The following is an 8,636-nucleotide window of genomic DNA, read 5'->3' as shown; positions in this document are numbered from 1 at the left end:
CAACAAATCATAGTTTTAATGTTGTTCTTTTATTAAATCTTCTTTATTTTGAATAAACAATATTGTGATTATGTTCAGTCTCAGTTTAGACACAGAGAAATAAGTGTGGACTTAAAAGTCAATTCAAAGTTTTGTACTCATCTTGAGGGAGTTCGCATCTTGGTTTCAAAATAACAAGCTTTTCAAATCACTAGTAATTATAATAAAAAGAAAAATAGGGGTCAATTGGCAAATTTTTATAAGGCTTTCAAATGAATAAAACCAGAGGAATACGAAAATCTGACAAAAAATCCAAAACAGAACAAGAGAACATCCTTTACAAAGGGATTGGACAACAGGCAAAGCGTATACAAATCATGTTCCTTATGTAGTGAAGATGCCATGGGTTAAAGAAATGATCGATAAACTGATCGATTTAAGGATTAAAACAAATATACATAGGTGGTTCCGGGGGTTGGAACCCCCCTTTTTTTTTAGTCCGATCAATGCATTTGAATGTGGACATATAGTTGGACCCCCCCTTTTGTTTTGTCCTTGTTTGGGAACCCCCCTTTTAAAATAGCTGGATCCTCCCCTGAATATAGATATGGACCAATACACCTTATCGCTAATTCAACAATCACTGTTCCATTGTGGCGTTAGATATTTTGTTTTGTGACGTCAAGTTTTACGGGAACCTGTGTGATATCCAGTAATGGCAAACAAATAGCGATAATGTTTATTCAAGTACACCTTTTAGGGTGTAATCGATATTTGAAACTCGGCAAGGTTTTTTGGGGAATCTAAAGGTTGTGTAGGACTTTTTGTAAACAATAAACGCTAGCACATTATAGAAAAAACAAGTGACTGTAATGTATGTTTAAATTCTTTAAAAAAAATCTCTGTCTTAAAGTCTGTAGTTTTTCTATGTTTTATTTGCCACGAAATCATCCATTTCTATTAAATGCAATGAAACAATAAAATGATTTACACAAAGTTTCCCCTTGGTATATGTACAAAATGGTCTATCTCTATTATTCATTATCTTTTTATACGACCGCAAATTTTGAAAAAAATTTCGTCGTATATTGCTATCACGTTGGCGTCGTCGTCGTCGTCCGAATACTTTTAGTTTTCGCACTCTAACTTTAGTAAAAGTGAATAGAAATCTATGAAATTTTAACACAAGGTTTATGACCATAAAAGGAAGGCTTATATTGATTTTGGGAGTTTTGGTCCCAACATTTTAGGAATTAGGGGCCAAAAAGGGCCCAAATAAGCATTTTCTTGGTTTTCGCACTATAACTTTAGTTTAAGTTAATAGAAATCTATGAAATTTTGACACAAGGTTTATGACCACAAAAGAAAGGTTGGGATTGATTTTGGGAGTTTTGGTGTCAACAGTTTAGGAATTAGGGGTCAAAAAAGGGCCCAAATAAGCATTATTCTTGGTTTTCGCACAATAACTTTAGTTAAAGTAAATAGAAATCAATGAAATTTAAACATAATGTTTATGACCACAAAAGGAAGGTTGGTATTGATTTTGGGAGTTTCGGTCCCAACAGTTTAGGAATTAGGGGCCAAAAAGGGACCCAAATAAGCATTTTTCTTGGTTTTCGCACCATAGCGTTAGTATAAGTAAATAGAAATCTATGAAATTTAAACACAAGGTTAATGACCATAAAAGGAAGGTTGGTATTGATTTTGGGAGTTTTGGTCCCAACAGTTAAGGAAAAAGGGGCCCAAAGGGTCCAGAATTAAACTTTGTTTGATTTCATCAAAATTGAATAATTGGGGTTCTTTAATATGCCGAATCTAACTGTGTATGTAGATTCTTAATTTTTGGTCCCGTTTTCAAATTGGTCTACATTAAGGTCCAAAGGGTCCAAAATTAAACTTAGTTTGATTTTAACAAAAATTGAAACCTTGGGGTTCTTTGATATGCTGAATCTAAAAATGTACTTAGATTTTTGATTATTGGCCCAGTTTTCAAGTTGGCCCAAATTGAGGTCCAAAATTAAACATTGTTTGATTTCATCAAAAATTGAATAATTGAGGTTCTTTGATATGCCAAATCTACCTGTGTATGTAGATTCTTAATTTTTGGTCCAGTTTTAAAATTGGTCTAAATTAAAGTGCAAAGGGTCCAAAATTAAACTAAGTTTGATTTTAACAAAAATTAAATTCTTGGGCCTCTTTGATATGCTGATTCTAAACATGTACTTAGATTTTTGATTATGGGCCCAGTTTTCAAGTTGGTCCAAATCAGGATCTAAAATTTTTATATTAAGTATTGTGCAATAGCAAGTCTTTTCAATTGCACAGTATTGTGCAATGGCAAGAAATATCTAATTTCACAATATTTTGAAATAGCAATTTTTTTTTTAATCAAGAGTTATCTTTCTTTGTCCAGTATAGTAAGCAAGAAATATCTGCATGATTTTTTTTTAATTGGAGTTATCTTTCTTTGTCCAGAATCAACTTAAATCTTTGTTATATACAATATACAATGTATATTCACTTTTTACTACCAACTGATAAATTTAAATAATCTTTACCATTCAGTGATAACAAGCAGTTTTTTTACATCTTAATATTTTATGATGTATTTAAATGAGTAGTAATTGTTGCAAACTCCATTATAATATTTTAATTGAAATTAGTTTTGGAATAAGGGAAAGGGGGATGTGAATAAAAAATTGGGTTCAATTTTTCTCATTTGAAATTTCATAAATAAAAAGAAAATTTCTTCAAACATTTTTTTAAGAGGATTAATATTCAACAGCATAGTGAATTGCTCTAAGAGAAAACAAAAATTTTAAGTTCATTTGAATACATTCATTCTGTGTCAGAAACCTATGCTGTGTCAACTATTTAATCACAATCCAAATTTAGAGCAGAATCCAGCTTGAATGTTGTGTCCATACTTGCCCCAACCGTTCAGGGTTCAACCTCTGCGGTCGTATAAAGCTACGCCCTGCGGAGCATCTGGTTTGGTTTTGGTACTATTGCAGTTTGAATATTTCATAATTCACATGGCTACAGATAGGGTCATTAACCTTGATATATTTCTGGTAACGCATTGATCATATATTATTGACTTTTGTTGGGAGGCAATCGCCCCCTGTTTATACGACCGCAAAAATATATTGGTATGACGTTGGCGTCGTTGTCGTCGTCCGAAGACACATTTGTTTTCGCACTATAACTTTAGTTTAAGTAAATACACAGTGTAGGTACTATTCTGTACTCTATCCGGAAGTCGCGATTTTCGAAGCGAGGATTTCAAACTGGCTAACAGAACGGTTTTGTTTTGGTGCTTTTTCTCATCATTTGTTTACTCCTATATCTATAAAGTGCTTTGCACATCTTAAATGTATGTATAGCATCATAAATATGAGTAACTGTAACAAAAACATGCAGTAGAATATAAAATATACCTGTGCATCACACCAACTTCATAGAAAAAAGTGAAATCGATTGACAATTTTGCTCTCGTAGTACAAAGCAAATTATCTTTTATTGCAAATATTTGCATCAGTTTACAGTTAAATATATACTGTTTCAATATTCCTATCGTATTTAAGTAGAATGTTCGTATTTCGAATAAACAATATGCTTTCCTTGAGGATCCCAAAATAAATTACTGTACGATCAGTTTAAAACTGACTGTATTCTAGTAGCGATTTCAGATTTTTTGTCTGTATGACCAGTCGTGATTTTGAAGAAAAAAACAACAACAAATGGAAGTTTTTAACGACCTTGACTGAAAAACAACGGCAATTTAAAGGTATATACGTGTCTATGTGAAATTATGATTGTGTCCCTGGAACTATAACGTGTAATTTCTTTCATCAGACAATACAAATATATTTCCGATGATTTTTGTAGACGGCAAAATAATCATATTTTTGTTCCATCAGTCTTACTTATAATCAAATGCCTAAAAAGCAATACATGATTCGCTTGTGGACTTTGTACTAGTGTGTCGTTGCAGTTATCTGTTTAACTATTACATTTTTAAAGACTATTTACACCGTCTGCCGTTGACCAATTGGTGATAACAAACATCAAGCCTGTCTCTTTTAAAATGTCAAAAAATAGATAGAGAAAACTTTGTTTAAAAACTTTAGGTATTGAGGAAAGAATTAACGAAATTATACCCCGCCACTTCTATAGTCCATGTTTTGGAATAAAACAAACCACCAGAAAAACTAAATTATAGGTGCACAGGGGCATCATTTAATAACGAATATGAGGAAGTTTTATTAATACTAGTATATGGTAAGTTTTTGAAAGTTGCGTATAGTAAACGGGTACCACCCAATAAGGTTGTGGAAAAGTCCTTATCATGGAAATAAAAAAACTGATGATTTTTCGAAAAACCAAATAAGAGGTACACAATTGAATTAAATGATAAGGAATCTGAAAAAGATTCATTAAGTTATGACACTTGTCTGAAGGAAGTTGTGGATATGAAATAGGTACGCCCAATATAAGGTTATGACAAAGTCCTTATTTAAGATAAAGAAACATCAAAAATATTTTTACCAAAAAAATCGAAATAGAAGCTCCATAATACATTAATTGATTAAAAATGGAGCAATTTTAGAAAAGTTTATTAATTGGTTTTGAGGGTCACGGTTGGAAATACCTGATGGGTGCCCCATATAATGCAATGTTCAAGTCCGTATCTTATATAAAGAAACCCCATAAAAGATTTTTAATAAAATTCGAAAAACATTCCTTTTTTTTTATATAAATAAGGCCGTTAATTTTCTCGTTTGAATTGTTTTACATTGTCATTTCGGGGGCTTTTATAGATGACTTTGTGGTATTGGCTTTGCTTATTGTTGAAGGCCATACGGTGACCTATATTTGTTAATGTCTGTGTCATTTTGATCTCTTGTGGACGGTTGTCTCATTGGCAATCATACCGCATCTTCTTTTTTATATTATAATTTATGATACGAAATCCGAGAAAAAAATAATTAACAGTTATACCAGTGAAGGATTCAAGAAAATTGGGATCCGGCGGTTTGAAACTCTTTTTTAACTTTCAATGCATTTGTATGGGAACATATATTTAGAATCCTCTTTTCTCCTGGATTGGACCCCCTCTCCATTTAAAAATGTCTGGAAACCCCAATGTATATATATATATTAAGTGGTTTATGAGGAGATGCGCTTGCAAAACCGGCGAAACATGTTGTACCGGAAAGACGGACTTCATTATCACTATTAACCTATAAACCATCGCTTTACAAAGTGGTGTACAATTGAGTGTGAAAGAGACAGATCTACATCCAAAACAAAGTGAAGGAATTGTGATCAATTATAGGCTACAGTACGGCCTCGAATGTTTGTAAATACATGCATTTTTATATAACAATTAAATCTGTGTGTTTGTACAATTTTAAGTAGAACGGAGGACATTTCTGAAACTTATATAAACAAACAAACCTTCTTCTTATTTCAGCCACATTCAAACATCCTGATACTTAATGTAGTAAGTCGAGTACACCCTATCAAGCTTAAACATGTTTGAAAAGTTTACAGGATGTGAATTTATTAAAATATATTTGTGTTATTTAGAAAAATGCCATCTTCTAATGTATCGTAAATAACTTTGAAATCACTACTAGAATACAGTGAAATAAAGACTGATCATACAGTTTCAAAATATACAAGCGAGACTGATCGTACAGTGCGAAATTCGAACAAGTGTAATTTTCTTATTTCTGGCTTCAAAGATCTGGCTGAAACTTTTACTACCACTTACAATATTCTATATTTAAAAAATTAAGTCTGGATTTTACGTTAATTTGTACAGTAAGGGTGCAAAAAGATTGTTTTTAGGTTCACCGACTGATTTGCCTTAGTGATGCACTTGAAAATCTCTTGATTAAGGCAAAGATACGAATAACGAATGTGCTAAATTTAATTATAAACCATTTGTGAATATCGATGTCAGCTGAATTAATCATTAAGCAATGTACAGATGAACATCTTACCGTTTAATATAGTATATCCGACAAATTTAAAATGTGATCCAAAAAGTTCTCGCTTCGAAAATCGCGACTTCCGGAAAGCGTACAGAATAGTATCTACACTGTGAAATAGATATCTATGAAATTTAAACACAAGGTTTATGATCACAAAAGGAAGGTTGGGATTGATTTTGGAAGTTTTGGTCCCAACCGCTTGGGAATTGGGGGCCAAAAGGGGCCCAAATAAGCATTTTTCTTGGTTTTCGCACAATACCTTTAGTATAAGTTAATAGAAATCTATGAAATTTAAACACAAGGTTTATGAACACAAAAGGAAGGTTGGGAGTTTTGGTCCCAACAGTTTAGGAATTAGGGGCCCAAATAAGCATTTTTCTTGGATTTCGCACCATAACTTAAGTATAAGTTAAGTAAATAGAAATCTATGAAATTTAAACACAAGGTTTATGACCATAAAAGGAAGGTTGGGATTGATTTTGGAGTTATGGTTCCCACAGTTTAGGAATTGGGGGCCCAATGGGTAAAAAATTAAACTTTGTTTGATTTCATCAAAAATTGAATAATTGGGGTTCTATGATATGCTGAATCTAACTGTGTATGTAGATTCTTAATTTTTGGTCCCATTTTCAAATTGGTCTACATTAAGGTCCAAAGGGTCCAAAATTAAACTAAGTTTGATTTTAACAAAAAATAAATTCTTGGGGTTCTTTGATATGCTGAATCTAAACATGTTCGTAGATTTTTGATTATGGGCCCAGGTTTCAAGTTGGTCCAAATCGGGGTCCAAAATTAAACTTTGTTTGATTTCAACAAAAATTGAATCCTTGAGGTTCTTTGATATGCTGAATCTAAACATGTATTAAGATTTTTGCTTATGGGCCCAGTTTTCAAGTTGGTCCAAATCGGGGTCCAAAATTGAACTTTGTTTGATTTCAACAAAAATTGAATTCTTTTGGTTCTTTAATATGCTGAATCTGAACATGTACTTAGATTTTTTAAAGGCAGTGCTTTAAGGCCTGACTTTTAAGTCATGAGGTTCATCTTTTCATACGCAATCTTTGCTGGGGGTCTTTTGGCCAGAAATAGATCCGGAAATGTTCGAATTTCTCCTCTTCTTTTTATACGACCGCAAATTTTGAAAAAATTTTCGTCGTATATTGCTATCATGTTGGCGTCGTCGTCGTCGTCGTCGTCGTCGTCGTCGTCGTCGTCGTCGTCGTCGTCGTCGTCCGAATACTTTTAGTTTTCGCACTCTAACTTTAGTAAAAGTGAATAGAAATCTATGAAATTTTAACACAAGGTTTATGACCATAAAAGGAAGGCTGGTATTGATTTTGGGAGTTTTGGTCCCAATATTTTAGGAATTAGGGGCCAAAAAGGGCCCAAATAAGCATTTTCTTGGTTTTCGCACTATAACTTTAGTTTAAGTTAATAGAAATCTATGAAATTTTGACACAAGGTTTATGACCACAAAAGAAAGGTTGGGATTGATTTTGGGAGTTTTGGTTTCAACAGTTTAGGAATTAGGGGCCAAAAAAGGGCCCAAATAAGCATTATTCTTGGTTTTTGCACAATAACTTTAGTTAAAGTAAATAGAAATCAATGAAATTTAAACACAATGTTTATGACCACAAAAGGAAGGTCGGTATTGATTTTGGGAGTTTCGGTCCCAACAGTTTAGGAATTAGGGGCCAAAAAGGGACCCAAATAAGCATTTTTCTTGGTTTTCCCACCATAGCGTTAGTATAAGTGAATAGAAATCTATGAAATTTAAACACAAGGTTTATGACTATAAAAGGAAGGTTGGTATTGATTTTGGGAGTTTTGGTCCCAACAGTTAAGGAAAAAGGGGCCCAAAGGGTCCAAAATTAAACTTTGTTTGATTTCATCAAAATTTAATAATTGGGGTTCTTTAATATGCCGAATCTAACTGTGTATGTAGATTCTTAATTTTTGGTCCCGTTTTCAAATTGGTCTACATTAAGGTCCAAAGGGTCCAAAATTAAACTTAGTTTGATTTTAATAAAAATTGAAACCTTGGGGTTCTTTGATATGCTGAATCTAAAAATGTACTTAGATTTTTGATTATTGGCCCAGTTTTCAAGTTGGCCCAAATCAAGGTCCAAAATTAAACATTGTTTGATTTCATCAAAAATTGAATAATTGGGGTTCTTTGATATGCCAAATCTAACTGTGTATGTAGATTCTTAATTTTTGGTCCAGTTTTAAAATTGGTCTAAATTAAAGTGCAAAGGGTCCAAAATTAAACTAAGTTTGATTTTAACAAAAATCAAATTCTTGGGCCTCTTTGATATGCTGAATCTAAACATGTACTTAGATTTTTGATTATGGGCCCAGTTTTCAAGTTGGTCTAAATCAGCATCTAAAATTATTATATTAAGTATTGTGCAATAGCAAGTCTTTTCAATTGCACAGTATTGTGCAATGGCAAGAAATATCTAATTTCACAATATTGTGAAATAGCAAATTTTTTTTTAATTAAGAGTTATCTTTCTTTGTCTAGTAAAGTAAGCAAGAAATATCTGCAAGAATTTTTTTTAATTGGAGTTATCTTTCTTTGTCCAGAATCAACTTAAATCTTTGTTATATACAATATACAATGTATATTCACTTTTTACTACCAACTGA

Source organism: Mytilus trossulus, unplaced genomic scaffold (assembly GCF_036588685.1).
Source record: "Mytilus trossulus isolate FHL-02 unplaced genomic scaffold, PNRI_Mtr1.1.1.hap1 h1tg000158l__unscaffolded, whole genome shotgun sequence".
NCBI classification, from domain to species: Eukaryota; Metazoa; Mollusca; class Bivalvia; order Mytilida; family Mytilidae; genus Mytilus; species Mytilus trossulus.
Note: the sequence above shows the minus strand (reverse complement) of the source record.